Source organism: Coregonus clupeaformis, chromosome 12 (genome assembly GCF_020615455.1).
Source record: "Coregonus clupeaformis isolate EN_2021a chromosome 12, ASM2061545v1, whole genome shotgun sequence".
In the NCBI taxonomy this organism is placed as follows: Eukaryota; Metazoa; Chordata; class Actinopteri; order Salmoniformes; family Salmonidae; genus Coregonus; species Coregonus clupeaformis.
Genome location: NC_059203.1, coordinates 58,649,543 through 58,667,523, shown reverse-complemented (window position 1 = coordinate 58,667,523; position 17,981 = coordinate 58,649,543).

Below are 17,981 nucleotides of genomic sequence, written 5' to 3'. Positions count from 1 at the left end.
GCGTAGTGTGTTACTAATGGTTTTCTTTGAGACTGTGGTCCCAGCTCTCTTCAGGTCATTGACCAGGTCCTGCCGTGTAGTTCTGGGCTGATCCCTCACCTTCCTCATGATCATTGATGCCCCACGAGGTGAGATCTTGCATGGAGCCCCAGACCGAGGGTGATTGACCGTCATCTTGAACTTCTTCCATTTTCTAAAAATTGCGCCAACAGTTGTTGCCTTCTCACCAAGCTGCTTGCCTATTGTCCTGTAGCCCATCCCAGCCTTGTGCAGGTCTACAATTGTATCCCTGATGTCCTTACACAGCTCTCTGGTCTTGGCCATTGTGGAGAGGTTGGAGTCTGTTTGATTGAGTGTGTGGACAGGTGTCTTTTATACAGGTAACGAGTTCAAACAGGTGCAGTTAATACAGGTAATGAGTGGAGAACAGGAGGGCTTCTTAAAGAAAAACTACTGGTTGGTAGGTGATCAAGTACTTATGTCATGCAATAAAATGCAAATTAATTACTTAAAAATCATAGAATGTGATTTTCTGGATTTTTGTTTTAGATTCTGTCTCTCACAGTTGAAGTGTACCTATGATAAAAAATGACAGACCTCTACATGCTTTGTAAGTAGGAAAACCTGCAAAATCGGCAGTGTATCAAATACTTGTTCTCCCCACTGTATACAATTATCTGTATGGTCCCTCAGTTGAGCAATGAATTTCAAACACAGCTACAACCCCAAAGACCAGGGAGATTTTACAATGCCTCAGAAAGAACGGCACCTATTGGTAAATGAGTTTTTAAAAAATATCCCTTTGAGAATGGTGAAGTTATTAATTACACTTTGGATGGTGTATCACTACACTCAGTCATCACAAAGATACAGGCATCCTTCCTAACTCAGTTGCCGGAGAGGATGGAAACTGCTCAGGGATTTCAGCATGAGGCCAATGGTGACACAGTTACAGACTTTAATAGAAGAAAATTGAGAATGGATCAACAACATTGTAGTTACTCCACAATACTAACCTAAATGATAGAGTGAAAAGAAGGAAGCATGTACAGAATAAAAATATTCCAAAACATGCATCCTGTTTGCAATAAGGCACTAAAGTAAAATACAAAGCGTTATGTTTGGAGCAAATCTCTGAGTACCACTCTTCATATTTTCAAACATGGGGGTGGCTGCATCATTTTATGGGTATGCTTGTCATCGGCAAGGACTAGGGAGTTTTTTAGGATCAAAGTAAATGTAATATAGCTAAGCACAGGAAAAAAAACTAGAGGAAAACCTGGTTCAGTCTGCTTTCCAACAGACACTGGGTGACAAATTCACCTTTAAGCTGGACAAAAACCTAAAACACAAGGCCAAATATACACTGGAGTTGCTTATCAAGACGACGTCATATGTTCCTGAGTGGCCTAGATACAGACGTTCTAATCTATGGCAAGACTTGAAAATGGCTGTCTAACAATGACCAACAACCAACTTGATAGATCTTGAAGAATTAAAACAATTATAATGTGCACTTTTTGTACAATCCAGGTGTGCAAAGCTCTTAGAGACTTACCCAGAAAGATTCACAGCTGTAATCGCTGCCAAATGTGACTCTAACATATATTAACTCAGGGATGTGAATACATATTGTAATGTATACACAGGGAGTCAGGAAGCCGGTGCAGAAGGTGAGTTTAATAATAATGAACATGAAAAAAATACAAAACAGGAGAGGCGTACTGAACGTAACCAAAACCAATACTGTGTAATGACTGAGGCTACAGAGGGCTATATGAAGGTAGAGTAATCAGGGTGGTGATGAAGTCCAGGTGTGCGTAACAATGGTGAACAGGTGTGCGCAAAGTGGGTTGCCAGGACCAGTGGTTAGTAGACCGGCGACGTTGAGCGCCGGAGGGAGGGAGCAGGAGTAGGCGTGAAACATACAGTACCAGTCAAAAGTCTGGACACACCTACTTATTCAAGGGTTTTTCTTTATTTTTACTATTTTTACATTGTAGAATAATAGTGAATATATCAAAACTATGAAATAACACATATGGAATTATGTAGTAACCAAAAAGGTGTTAAACAAATCAACATATATTTTATATTTGAGATTCTTCAAATAGCCACCCTTTGCCTTGATGACAGCTTTGCACACTCTTGGCATTCTCTCAACCAGCTTCACCTGGAATGCTTTTCCAACAGTCTTGAAGGAGTTCCCACATATGCTGAGCACTTGTTGGCTGCTTTTCCTTCACTATGCGATCTGACTCATCCCAAACCATCTCAATTGGGTTGAGGTCGGGGGATTGTGGAGGCCAGGTCATCTGAAGCAACACTCCATCACTCTCCTTCTTGGTAAAATAGCCCTTACACAGTCTGGAGGTGTGTTGGGTCATTGTCCTGTTGAAAATAAATGATAGTCCCACTAAGCCCAAACCATATGGGAATGGCGTATCGCTGCAGAATGCTGTGGTAGCCATGCTGGTTAAGTGTGCCTTGAATTCTAAATGAATCACAAACAGTGTCACCAGCAAAACACCCCCACACCATAACACCTCCTCCTCCGTGCTTTACGGTGGGAAATACACATGTGGAGATCATCCGTTCACCCACACCACGTCTCACAAAGACACGGTGGTTGGAACCAAGAATCTCCGATTTGGACTCCAGACCAAAGGACAAATTTCCAACGGTCTAATATCCATTGCTCGTGTTTCTTGGCCCAAGCAAGTCTCTTCTTATTATTGGTGCCCTTTAGTAGTGTTTTTTTTTGCAGCAATTCGACCATGAAGGACTGATTCACACAGTCCCCTCTGAACAGTTGATGTTGAGTGTGTCTGTTACTTGAACTCTGTGAAGCATTTATTTGGGCTGCAATTTCTGAGGCTGGTAACTCTAATGAACTTATCAAATCACATTTTATTTGTCACATATGTGTTTAGCAGATGTTATAGCGGGTGTAGCGAAATGCTTGTGCTTCTAGCTCCGACAGTGCAGTAATATCTAACAAGTAATATCTAACAATTTCACAACATATACCCAATATACACAAAACTAGTAAGGAATGGGATTTAAGAATATATACATATATGGACAAGCAATGACAGAGCGGCATGGACTAAGATACAGTAGAATATTATAGAATAGAATGCAGTATATACACATAAACATATGAGATGAGTAGTGCAAGATATGTAAACATTATTAAAGTGACTAGTGTCCCATTTCTTAAAGTGGCCAGTGATTTAAATAGGTGGCAGCAGCCTCTAATGTGCTAGTGATGGCTATTTAACAGTCGGATGGCCTTGAGATAGAAGCTGTTTTTCATTCTCTCGGTTCCAGCTTTGATGCACCTGTACTGACTTCGCCTTCTGGATGTTAGCGGGGTGAACAGGCAATGGCTCAGGTGGTTGATGTCCTTGATCATCTTTTTGGCCTTCCTGTGACATCGGGTGCTGTATGTGTCTTGGAGGGTGGGTAGTTTTGCCCCGGTAATGCGTTCGGCAGACCACACAACCCTCTGGAGAGCCCTGCGGTTTCGGGCGGTGCTGTTGCCGTACCAGGCGGTGATACAGCCCGGCAGGATGCTCATCTGTAAAAGTTTGTGAGGGTTTTAGGTGCTAAGCCGAATTTCTTCAGCCTCCTGAGGTTGAAGAGGCTCTGTTGCGCCTTCTTCACCACACTGTCTGCGTGGGTGGACCATTTCAGTTTGTCGGTGATGTGTACGCCAAGGAACTTGAAGCTTTCCACCTTCTCCACTTATCATCTGCAGCAGAGGTAACTCTGGGTCTTCCTTCCTGTGGTGGTGCTGATGAGAGCCAGTTTCATCACAGCGCTTGATGGTTTTTATGACTGCACTTGAAGAACCTTTCAAAGTTCGTGAAATTTTCTGGATTGACTGACCTTCATGTCTTAAAGTAATGATGGACTGTCGTTTCTCTTTGCTTATTTGAGCTGTTCTTGCCATAATATGGACTTGGTCTTTTACCAAATAGGGCTATCTTCTGTATACCCCACCTACCATGTCACAACACAACTGAATGGCTCAAACGCATTAAGAAGGAAAGAAATTCCACAAATTAACTTTAAAGAAGGCACACCTGTTAATTGAAATGCATTCCAGGTGACTACCTCATGAAGCTGGTTGAGAGTGCTAAGAGTATGCAAAGGGTGGCTATTTGAAGAATCTGAAATATAAAATATATTTTGATTTGTTTAACATTTCTTTGGTTTGTACATGATTCCATATGTGTTATTTCATAGTTTTAATGTCTTCACTATCGTTCTACAATGAGGCCCTTTATCTACACTGAACAATTTTTTTCACGCAAGATGTAAAGTGTTGGTCCCATGTTTCATGAGCTGAAGTAAAAGATCCCAGAAATGTTCCATACGCACTAAAAGCTCATTTCTCTCTAATGTTGTTCACAAAATTGTTTACATCCCTGTTAGTGAGCATTTCTCCTATGCCAAGATAATCCATCCACCTGATAGGTGTGGCATATCAAGAAGCTGATTAAACAGCATGATCATTACACAGGTGCACCTTGTGCTGGGGACAATAAAAGGCCACTCTAAAACACAATGTCACAGATGTCTCAAGTTTTGAGGGAGCGTGCAATTGGCATGCTGACTGCAGGAATGTCCATCAGAGCTGTTGACAGATATTTGAATGTTCATTTCTCTACCATAAGCTGCCTCCAACATCATTTTAGAGAATTTGGCAATATGTCCAACTGGCCTTACAACCTCAGACCACGTGTAACCATGCCAGCGTAGGACCTCTACATCCGGCTTCTTCACCTGCGGCATGGTCTGAGACCAGCCACCCGGACAGCTGATGAAACGGTGGATTTGCACAACTGAAGAATTTTTGCACAAATTGTCTCATCTCGTTGTCCTCACGAGGGTCTTGACCTGACTGCAGTTCGGCGTCGTAACTGACTTCAGTGGGCAAATGCTCACCTTCGATGGCCACTGGCACGCTGGAGAAGTGTGCTCTTCACGGATGAATCCCGGTTTCAACTGTACCAGGCAAATGGCAGACAGCGTGTACTGTATTGCGTCGTGTGGGCGAGCGGTTTGCTGATGTCATCGTTGTGAACAGAGTGCCCCATGGTGGCGGTGGGGTTATGGTATGGGCAGGCATGTGCTACGAACATGAACCCAATTGCATTTTATCGATGGCAGTTTGAATGTATAGAGATACCGTAATGCGATCCTGAGGCCCATTGTCGTGCCATTCATCGGCCCCATGTATCAAGGATCTATACACAATTCCTGCAAGCTGAAAATGTCCTAGTTCTTCCATGGCCTGCATACTCACCAGACATGTCACCCATTGCGCATGTTAGGGATGCTCTGGATCGACGTGTTCGACAGCGAGTTCCAGTTCCTGCCAATATCCAGCAAGTTCGCACAGCCATTGAAGAGGAGTGGGACAACATTCCACACACCACAATCAACAAGCTGATCAACTCTATGCAAAGGAGATGTGTCTCACTGCACACCAGATATTGACAGGTTTTATGATCCACGCCCCTACTTTTTTATTAAGGTACAGTGGGGAAAAAAAGTATTTAGTCAGTCACCAATTGTGCAAGTTCTCCCACTTAAAAAGATGAGAGAGGCCTGTAATTTTCATCATAGGTACACGTCAACTATGACAGACAAAATGAGAAAAAAAAATCCAGAAAATCACATTGTAGGATTTTTTATGAATTTATTTGCAAATTATGGTGGAAAAGAAGTATTTGGTCAATAACAAAAGTTTGTTAATACTTTGTTATATACCCATTGTTGGCAATGATACAGGTCAAACGTTTTCTGTAAGTCTTCACAAGGTTCTCACACACTGTTGCTGGTATTTTGGCCCATTCCTCCATGCAGATCTCCTCTACAGCAGTGATGTTTTGGGGCTGTCGCTGGGCAACACGGACTTTCAACTCCCTCCAAAGATTTTCTATGGGGTTGAGATCTGGAGACTGGCTAGGCCACTCCAGGACCTTGAAATGCTTCTTACGAAGCCACTCCTTCGTTGCCCGGGCGGTGTGTTTGGGATCATTGTCATGCTGAAAGACCCAGCCACGTTTCATCTTCAATGCCCTTGCTGATGGAAGGAGGTTTTCACTCAAAATCTCATGATACATGGCCCCATTCATTCTTTCCTTTACACGGATCAGTCGTCCTGGTCCCTTTGCAGAAAAACAGCCCCAAAGCATGATGTTTCCACCCCCATGCTTCACAGTAGGTATGGTGTTCTTTGGATGCAACTCAGCATTCTTTGTCCTCCAAACACGACGAGTTGAGTTTTTACCAAAAGTTATACTTTGGTTTCATCTGACCATATGACATTCTCCCAATCCTCTTCTGGATCATCCAAATGCACTCTAGCAAACTTCAGATGGGCCTGGACATATACTGGCTTAAGCAGGGGGACACGTCTGGCACTGCAGGATTTGAGTCCCTGGCGGCGTAGTGTGTTACTGATGGTAGGCTTTGTTACTTTGGTCCCAGCTCTCTGCAGGTCATTCACTAGGTCCCCCGTGTGGTTCTGGGATTTTGCTCACCGTTTGTGATCATTTTGACCCCACGGGGTGAGATCTTGCGTGGAGCCCCAGATCGAGGGAGATTATCAGTGGTCTTGTATGTCTTCCTTTTCCTAATAATTGCTCCCACAGTTGATTTCTTCAAACCAAGCTGCTTACCTATTGCAGATTCAGTCTTCCCAGCCTGGTGCAGGTCTACAATTTTGTTTCTGGTGTCCTTTGACAGCTCTTTGGTCTTGGCCATAGTGGAGTTTGGAGTGTGACTGTTTGAGGTTGTGGACAGGTGTCTTTTATACTGATAACAAGTTCAAACAGGTGCCATTAATACAGGTAACGAGTGGAGGACAGAGGAGCCTCTTAAAGAAGAAGTTACAGGTCTGTGAGAGCCAGAAATCTTGCTTGTTTGTAGGTGACCAAATACTTATTTTCCACCTAATTTGCAAATAAATTCATAAAAAATCCTACAATGTGATTTTCTGGATTTTTTTCTTCTCATTTTGTCTGTCATAGTTGACGTGTACTTATGATGAAAATTACAGGCCTCTCTCATCTTTTTAAGTGGGAGAACTTGCACAATTGGTGGCTGACTAAATACTTTTTTTCCCCACTGTATGTGTGACCAACAGATGCCTATCTCTATTCCCAATCATGTGAAATCCATAGATTAGGGCCTAATGAATTTATTTCATTTGACTGATTTCCTTATATGAACTGTAACTCAATAAAATCTTTGAAATGGTTTCATGTTACATTTATAATTTTTTTCAGTGTAAATTAACCCAAACGTGTTCTTGCACAAAGGAAAAAGGTTATCTTACCTTATCCTGATAGAGATTTAGATTGAATACGACCCAGCTTGAAGGCCATAATGTGAATCAGAACCATTGACGTGCTAAATCGGGCTACAGGAATATAGCTCACTGGACATTTTGATCACACAGTGTTCCATTATTTATCAAAGGGCAGCGGATACAAAGTTTTCTTCATTCACTCCTCTGATGGAGAGGTAAAATATTTATATTGCCTAATTGAGTTTTGTAAATAATTGCCACCTTTATCCTGGCCAGACATTTGTCCATGACAAATATGCAATTTTTTCAGCTTTCTCTTCTCTGAAACAGTCAGGAAATAATAGGGTGTGTGCGTCCCTCTCTTTCAGTAATGACGGGCCCATGAGCGGTGCGTTGATAATGGAAAGGGATAATGATGATGATGGTGATGATGGCGACGACAAAGTCCTAAGGTTCCTTGAGACTGCAATTTATCCCAGCCGAGTCCATTATGATACGCCCTGCCACACGGTGAAATGGATAAATGCATATTTTCTTAGCTGATTTTTTTCCCCGACCGAGACCATTAAGAACAGTTGTGACTGCAGGAACAGCAAGGAACCACACTGGCAAGTGCACTTAATATTGTTGATACGGAACATAAAAGACATGCCATTTAGATTGATATAAAGACAGTTACAAAATCCCTGGGGTAGGGAGATGGCATATTCTTGATGTTCGAGTTGGCAAGCTTTCCTGTGATTGTCAGGTGACTTTGCCTTGCTCTCTAATACATGTTTGTCCATAGCTTCCATTGTGATAATGGTGTGCACATGTCTTTTTACCATATGGACAGAGGAACATGGTCATACTGCTGCAACAAACTGTATCTCTCATTTTGTGAAACCTAACCTATATATTTTCCTTGCTAGTCAAGCCACAAAGAAGGCATTGAAATTATTCAAATTTTGTTCCCTTGAGAGTGAAGTAGCAGACATTCGATACAATTTTTTAAATAAAGGGATATTTCGGGATTTTGTCAATGATATATAAAAATGGTATCCAAGAGTTCATCTGACGCTGGGGAGTACTGTATATCTCTCTATTATGCTTGGGAATACTTTGGAACAGATTTCCAAAATTAAAATCACTTGGAGTTGATTTGTCCCCCAAAAATTTAAATCTTCAGTGAACAGGCTTTTGTTTTTACATGATCTTTATTTTAGTGATCTTGATTGTATTTCAACTATCTCTGAACCTGATTTAGCTTTGAGCATCTTTGCAGATGTCTTTAATAATATTGTGGATAATCATGCTCCCTTCAAAAAAATAAGGGTTGAAGTTAGATCGAATGCCTGGTATATAGGATTCAAACCTTCTCAAACAGCCTAATTCATATTCTTAGAGAGGGGCTCCACAATGTGATTTGTACGAGTTAAAGTATTGGATTCTTCACACACCACACTAATCCCATTCCACTACCTTTTCAAGCTTTTTAAAATTATATGAAAGCAAGTTTTGCTTTTATACTTACAAAACTATCATGCTTGATTGAGCGAGCTGTTTTTTCTTGTATTAATGTGGTGCCTGCCTGTATTTCCTTAAACCTTTTTATTTATCAATACATGTCATTGAGAAAAATGTCAGTAGGTGCCCAACATAACACCAGTCACTCATATATAGAGGTCTATAGAGCCTGTCTGTATTCCTGATATCTGTAACTGTTAGCTTACCTGTGTAATAATGACATAAGCTTAGAAACACTTGTTTTGCAAACATGGTCTTGTTTTATCAATTGCTCCGCTGATCAATGGGCAGTTTATTATCTCTGTCAAATGGATATGTAGCTCAAAGTTATGTGTGTATTTATTTATGCAATAAAGATGGTGATGCTACAACAATACACATTTACAGTAGGCCCATATCTAAAAATACAAACAGCCTAATGATATATACACTGAGTGTACAAAACATTAGGAACACCTTCCTAATGTTGAGTTGCACCCCCTTTAGCCCTCAGAACAGCCTCAATTCGTCGGGGTGTCGAAAGCATTCCACAGGGATGCTAGCCCATGTTGACTCCAATGCTTCCCACAGTTGTGTCAAGTTGTCTGGATGTCCATTGGGTGGTGGACCATTCATGATACACACAATAAACTGTTGAGCGTGAAAAACCCAGCAGCGTTGCAGTTCTTAACACACTCAAACCGGAGCGCCTGGCACCTACTACCATACCCCGTTCAAAGGCACTTAAATCTTTCGTCTTGCCCAATCACCCTCTGAATGGCACACATACACAAACCGTGTCTCAATTTTCTCAAGACTTAAAAATCCTTCTTTAACCTGTCTCCTCCCCTTCATCTACACTGATTGAAGTGGATTTCACAGGTGACATCAATAAGGGATCATAGCTTTCACCTGGATTTTATCCCTATCCCAGTCTGCTGTCCCAACTTGCTTCTAGATGTCCACCATTGTTCATGTACCCAAGAAGGTAAAGGTAACTGAACTAAATGACTATCGCCCCATAGCACTCACTTCTGTCATCATGAAGTGCTTTGAGAGGCTAGTTAAGGATCACCTCCACCTTACCTGACACCCTAGACCCACTTCAATTTGCATACCTCCCCAATAGATACACAGACGATGCAATCGCCATCGCACTGCACACTGCCCTATCCCATCTGGACAAGAGTAATACCTATGTAAGAATGTTGTTCATTGACTATAGCTAAGCCTTCAACACCATAGTACCCTCCAAGCTCATCATTAAGGTCGGGCCCTGGGTCTGAACCCCTCCCTGTGCAACTGGGTCCTGGACATTCTGACGGGCCACCCCTCCACTATGCTGATCCTCAACACAGGGGCTCCACAAGGGTGCGTGCTCAGCTCCCTCCTGTACTCCCTGTTCACACATGACTGCATGGCCACGCACACCTCCAACTCAATCATCAAGTTTGCAGACGACACCACAGTCACGGATTCAGCCGAGGCTGCTCCTCCTCCTTGTTCGGGCAGGCTTCGGCGTTCGTCGTCCCCGGAGTACTAGCTGCTACCGTTTGATGTTATCTATGTTTGTTTGGTTTTGTCTGATTAGTGCACCTGTTCTATATCACGTATTGATTATGTCACCTATAAGTTTCCTTTGGTTTTGTTTGTAGTTGTGTGTTGTTGTACTCCTGTCTATGGATGTAGGTTATTTGTTTTCTTATTGTTAGTGCTGATCGCACTTTACGCACTGTATTGCGTATTCGCTCACCTCCTGTTATTGATGCCCGTTGGTTCTTGTATTGTTGCTTCGTTGACTATTAAAGTCGGATCAACTAGCCTCTGTGTCCTGCGCCTGACTCCAACACCGCATCCACATCAGCCTTGTGACAGAACAACACACCATTCAATGGAGTCAGCAGGAGCAGCGGCGGCGACCGAGTCGCTGGAGGATCGGGTCAGCTGCCAGGAGGCCATGATCCAGCAACTCGGCTCCGCCATGCAGGAGGCTATGAACACCCTGCGCCGATGGGAAAGGGGAGGCGTGCCCACACCTCCTCGTACATTACCACCACCATCGGCCAGCCCCACCAGACCAGCTCCGGAATCCAGTGGGATTCGGCTCTCGCTCCCGAGGGCGTATGATGGCACCGCAGTTTTTGATCACCCTCCTGAGGGTAAAGCGGCGGGGGAGCGTCTGTTCCACCTCCGACAGGGGAAGAGGAGCGCACAGGAGTTCGCCCTGGAATTCCGGACTCTAGCGGCGGATGCGGGGTGGAATGAGAGGGCCCTCATCGATCACTATCAGTGTAGCCTGCGTGAGGACGTTCGTCGAGAGCTGGCCTGCAGGGACCAGCTAGTGGACATGTCCATCCGATTGGATACCCTGCTGGCCACCCGCGGACGTCCCGAGATGGGGCCGTCCATTCCATCCCCCAGCACCTCCGAGCCGAGCCCAATGGAGCTCGGGGGTACTGGCGCGAGAGAAAGAAGGAGAGAGAACCCGAGGGGGGCCGTCCCCTGCACCTGCTGTGGCCGTGGAGGACACACTGCGGCTAGGTGCTGGGGAGGGACTCCAAGGAATCGAGGCAACAGGTCGCGCAATGGGGAGTCATTTCAGGTGAGTAGGCGCCCCACTCACCCAGAGCTCTCTGTTGTTCACTTGTGTATACCTGTGGTATTTCCTCAGGTTGCATCTCATTCCCAGCATAAGGCGCTAGTCGATTCAGGCGCAGCTGGGAATTTTATTGATCGGAAGTTTTGCTCTAAGTTAGGGATTCCCCTCCTGCCCGTTGATGCACCCTTTCCTGTCCATGCCCTAGATAGCCGCCCGTTGGGATCTGGGTTGATTAGGGAGGTCACAGCGCCACTAAAGATGAAGACGCAGGGGGGTCATGAGGAGATTATTCAGTTGTGCCTCATTGACTCTCCTGCGTATCCCGTGGTGCTGGGGCTTCCTTGGTTAATCACCCATGACCCCACCATTTTGTGGCAACAGAGGGCTCTCAAGGAATGGTCTGGCCAGTGTGTTGGGCGATGTTTAGGTGTTTCCGTTGGGGCGACCACGGTGGAGAGTCCGAACCAAGTGCCCGCAATGCACATTCCCCCTGAGTATGAGGATTTGGCACTCGTGTTCAGCAAGACGAGGGCGACGCGATTGCCACCTCATAGACAGGGAGATTGTGCGATAAACCTCCAGACAGGTGCGGCACTTCCGCGGAGCCATGTGTATCCTCTGTCTCAAGAGGAGACGGCGGCTATGGAAACCTACGTAGCTGAGTGCCTGAGGCAGGGATACATACGGCCCTCCACTTCCCCTGCGTCCTCGAGTTTCTTTTTTGTGAAGAAGAAGGATGGAGGTTTGCGCCCGTGTATTGATTATCGTAGTCTCAATCAGATCACTGTGAAATACAGTTACCCTCTACCTCTGATTGCGAGTATGACTGAATCATTACGCGGAGCGCGTTTCTTCACAAAACTGGATCTCAGGAGCGCTTATAACTTGGTGCGCATTAGGGAGGGGGATGAATGGAAGACGGCATTTAGTACCACCTCTGTCACGGTTTACTAAGCCAGAACCCAGAAGCAGACCAGGACAAGGTAAGTTGAAACAAAGGTGAGTGTTTATTTAATAGATCCACGAGTGAGGCTGAATAATCCAGGGAACAGAGCGGGTGGCGTGGATGGGTTGTTGAGGGTGCAGTGGTAGGTCCAGTAATGGCTCGGCAGCCGCCGACCATCAGGCAGAGGTTGGGTGAAGGTTCCGGGTGAGTGACTGCAGATAGAACAAAACGGAGGTAAGTATACAGCAAGTCAAAAAGGTGCAAAACAACAAAACTAACGCTAGAAGTTCCAAGGCTGATACACGGACAACCATACTGTTCATGGCTAACGATCCGGCGGGGAATGGATGTTAGGACAGAGCCTAAGAAGGGTGATGATCAGGACCAGGTGTGCAGATTGCTGATGGGATGCAGGTGCGGAAATCAAGAGAGCTCCGCCCTACGCACACGTTGCCCGGCAACCAGGCAGGGGCGTTCCAGAACCCTCGGGAAACTGGAGATCCCGAGCAGAAAAACTAATACCCAGACAGAAACCGACTCAGACTGCAGGGATCGTTCAGTACCCCCTCCGGCCAAACGCCACCGGGCGGACTCCCGGAGCGCCAGGATGGAGGCGGTAGAAGTCACGAATGAGGTCAGCATCTAGGATCTGTCGCGCGCGAATCCAACTCCTCTCTTCAGGACCATACCCCTCCCAGTCCACGAGATACTGGAAACCCCGGCCCCGCCGTCTGGAATCCATGATGCGTCGCACCGTGTCAGGACCACCTCCGATCATCCGAGGAGGAGGAGGAGGAGGCGGAGGAGGCAACAGAGGACTGAGGAGAACAGGCTTGAGGCAGGAGACATGAAAGGTGGGATGGACTCTGAGCGTCCTCGGTAGTTTGGAGTCGAACTGCCACCGGATTGATCACCTTCTCCACCACAAACGGACCAATGAACTTCGGTAACAACTTCCTAGCCTCAGTCCGTAAAGGAAGATCCCGTGTAGCCAACCAGACCCTATCTCCCGATGGTATAGGTGGGAGCGGGGATCCGCGGCGACGATTCGCCTGGAGCTGATACCGGTCCGAAACTCTAAGGAGTGCGCTTTCTGGCCCGATGCCAGGTCCGGTGGCAGCAGCGAATATGGGCCTGAACAGAGGGCACTGAGAGCTCCTTCTCCTGAGAAGGGAACAAGGGGAGGTTGGTAGCCATACAGGCACTGGAAGGGAGACATCCCAGTGGCAGATGTAGGGAGAGTATTGTGGGCATACTCAACCCAAGGCAACTGAGAGACCCAGGAGGTGGGGTTGGAGGAGACAAGGCAGCGTAGCGTGGATTCCATCTTCTGGTTGGCTCTCTCCGCCTGACCATTAGATTGGGGGTGAAAACCAGATGTGAGGCTGACTGTAGCTCCAATGGCCAAACAGAAGGACTTCCAGACAGCAGAGGTAAACTGAGGGCCACGGTCGGAAAACGATATCACTGGGCAAACCGTGGACCCTGAAAACCTCCCCTAACCAGGATCTCGGACGTCTCCGAGGCAGAGGAAGCTTGGCAATAGGCACAAAGTGGGCGAACTTGCTGAATCTGTCCACGATAGTCAGAACGACCGTGTTTCCCTCAGAAGCGGGCAACCCAGTGACAAAGTCCAGGGCCAGATGCGACCATGGTCCGCGGGGAATAGGAAGGGGGTGAAGTAGTCCAGAGCTGGGCCGATTGGTACTCTTATTCTGCGCACACACTGGACAGGCAGCAACATAACCCCGAGTATCCTCGGCCATGGCAGGCCACCAAAAACGTCTGCGAAGAAACGCCATCGTCCGAGCCACGCCAGGGTGACAAGCCATCTTGCTGGCGTGGGACCATTTGAGGACAGCAGGGCCGAACCGACTCAGGCACAAACAACCCGACCGGGTGGACCGTTACCGGACCGGGCTGCGTCCGAAGGGCCGCCATCACCTCCTCCTCAATCTTCCACCTAACTGCTCCCACGACGCAGTCCCGGGGGAGAATTGTCTCGGTCTTGGACCCACTCTCCTCCGTCTTGGAGAACATCCGGGACAAGGCGTCCGCCTTGCCGTTCTTAGATCCAGGTCGGAGCGTCAGGGAAAAATTGAATCGTCCGAAAACAACGCCCACCTGGCCTGACGGGAGTTGAGGCGTCTAGCCGATTGCACGTAAGCAAGATTCTTGTGGTCAGTCCAGACAATAAACGGTTGCTCCGCCCCCTCCAACCAGTGGCGCCACTCCTCCAAGGCAAGTTTCACCGCGAGAAGCTCCCGGTTACCCACATCGTAATTCCTCTCCGCAGGCGAAAGCCGACAGAGTAGTAGGCGCAGGGATGGAGTTTACTGTCCGTGGAGCATCGCTGCGACAGGATGGCGCCAACTCCCACATCAGGCGCGTCCACTTCAACGACGAACTGACGGGCCGTGTCGGTTGAGAGAGAATCGGTGCGTTGGTGAATCGCCTCTTCAAATCCAGAAACGCTCGATTCGCCTCCGGATTCCACTTGAAGATCCTGATACTGGAAGTCAAGGCAGTTAACGGAGGCGGCCACACGGCTGTAATCCCGGATGAATCTGCGGTAGAAATCGCAAACCCCAAAAATCTCTGGAGCTGCAATCTCGTACCGGGCTGGGCCCATTCCAGAACCGCTCTAACCTTCTCCTGGTCCATCCTAATCTCTCCCCTGGAGATGATGTACCCGAGAAAGGATGTCGTGTGGGCGTGAAACTCGCACTTCTCGGCCTTCACGAACAGGCGATTCTCCAACAATCGCTGCAGAACCTGCCGGACATGCTGGACGTGGTCGGAAGGTTCCTTCGAGAAAGATCAGAATGTCATCCAGGTAAACAAACACAAAGAGACCGATCATATCTCTCAGGGACGTCGTTCACCATACTCTGGAATACCGCTGGAGCATTGGTCAGTCAAAGCGGCATCACCTGATACTCGAAGTGACCCATCGGTGTATTGAAACCCGTCAACCACTCGTCCCCCTCTCTGATCCGGACCATGTGATACGCATTGCGTAGGTCTAGCTTAGTGAACACCGTAGCACCCTGTAAGGAGTCGAAGGCAGAACTCATCAAGGGCAGGGGATACTTGTTCTTGACCGTGATGTCATTCAACCCCCGATAATCAATACACGGTCGAAGAGAGCCATCCTTCTTACCCACAAAGAAGAATCCTGCCCCCAGGGGGTGATGACGAGACCGAACGAGACCAGCAGCTAGGGACTCCTTGATGTAGGTCTCCAAAGCCTCACGTTCAGGTCGGGAGATACTGTATAACCTTCCCTTAGGGTAGACAGCTCCAGGGAACAGTTTGATGGCACAATCATATGGTCGGTGGGGAGGGAGTGACAGAGCCTTCTGCTTACTGAACACTTCCCCAAATCGTGATATGTCTCGGGAACCAGGGACAAATCTGGGGGTTTAGCCTCAATCACCTGACTGGGAACCGAATGGGGACAGGCAGTCTTGAGACAGTTAGCATGACAATCAAGGCTCCAACTCGTTACCTTGCCCGTCACCCAATCGAACGTCGGGATTGTGTTCCTTCAGCCAGGGGTATCCAAGGACCAGAGGAACATGGGAAGACGGCAGAATGAAGAATGAAATCATCTCCGAATGATTCCCCGACAACAGCATCTTAACCGGTTCAGTCCTCATCGTGATACGTGCCAGACTACTGCCGTTCAGAGTGGTCGCTTCAATGGCTTCCGGCAATTGCTCCTTGGAAAGCCCCAGCTGTTCCACCAACTCGGCATCAAGAAAGCTTCCATCGGCACCTGAATCGATAAAAGCGTTAATCGCTAAGCTCTGATTCCTGTTCATAAGGGTAGCCGGGAAAACGGGGTCTGACAGAGGTATTGAGAGGTGAAACTGGCTCGCTAAAAGTCCTCCCAACTTTAGCGAGCCGCGCAGTTTGACGACCACCGGGAACAGGTGGCGAGGTAATGTCCCGAACCACCACAGTAGAGGCAACAGTTAGTCCTACGTCTGAGTTGGCGTTCCTCCTTGGTTAACCCGTGCCGCCCTACTTGCATTGGTTCAGAATCGGGAGACAGGACCTCTCCACTAATCCTGTGTGGTGGACGATGATCGACGTATTCTGGTCCAATCCCCGACCCGACTGGAACCTGAGAAGCTGATCGATTGGACGGAACCCATTGCTTCTCCCTCCTTCGCTCTCGGACTCGATTATCCACCCGAATAGACAAGGCTACCAAGCTGTCCAGGTCACTAGGCTCCGGATAGGAGATCAACTCATCCTTGAGCTGCTCCGACAGACCCTGGTAAAGGCACGCTTGCAGAGACTCCTCATTCCACCCACTCTCCACAGCCAACGTCTTGAACTCGATCACGAAGTCGGCCACGCTGCGAGTTCCTTGGTGAAGCGAAAACAGGCGCCTAGCTGCGTCCCTCCCTCGGACGGAATGGTCGAAGAGCTTCCTCATCTCGGCCGTGAACCCCTGGTATGAAGCCATGCAGGGGTCTTGTCGTTCCCAAACGGCTGAAGCCCACTCCAGCGCTCGACCACGCAGTAACTCAATCACAAAGGCTATCCTAGCCTTGTCTGTAGCATAAGAGTAGGGCTGTAGATCGAACACTAACCCACACTGCATAAGGAAAGAACGGCATCTTCCCAGCTCCCCCTCATATTTATCCGGCGTCGGAACCTTGGGCTCACGGAAGGACACAGCTCCAGAAGCGGCAGGCGAGATGGGTGAAACCGGTAGTGGATCCTCCACCGGAAACTTGCGCTGGTTCTGGACCTCCGTCAGACCGGTAGAAAGGTTCCGAACTGCCAACGCGATCTCCTGTAGCTCCGTGCTATGATGGCCCAACATCTTCTCCTGATGGGTAATGGCATGGCGAACAGAGTCCAGGTCCGCTGGGTTCATTACTGGCCGGATCGTTCTGTCACGGTTTACTAAGCCAGAACCCAGAAGCAGACCAGGACAAGGTAAGTTGAAACAAAGGTGAGTGTTTATTTAATAGATCCACGAGTGAGGCTGAATAATCCAGGGAACAGAGCGGGTGGCGTGGATGGGTTGTTGAGGGTGCAGTGGTAGGTCCAGTAATGGCTCGGCAGCCGCCGACCATCAGGCAGAGGTTGGGTGAAGGTTCGGGTGAGTGACTGCAGATAGAACAAAACGGAGGTAAGTATACAGCAAGTCAAAAAGGTGCAAAACAACAAAACTAACGCTAGAAGTTCCAAGGCTGATACACGGACAACCATACTGTTCATGGCTAACGATCCGGCAGGGAATGGATGTTAGGACAGAGCCTAAGAAGGGTGATGATCAGGACCAGGTGTGCAGATTGCTGATGGGATGCAGGTGCGGAAATCAAGAGAGCTCCCCGCCTAGCAACGTTGCCCGGCAACCAGGCAGGGAGCGTTCCAGAACCCTCGGGAAACTGGAGATCCCGAGCAGAAAAACTAATACCCAGACAGAAACCGACTCAGACTGCAGGGATCGTTACAACCTCAGGTCATTATGAGTATCTTGTCATGCCATACGGGTTAATGAATGCTCCTTCAGTCTTCCAATCATTTGTAGACGAGATCTTCCGGGACCTGCATGGGCAGGGAGTGGTAGTGTACATTGACGACATCCTAGTGTA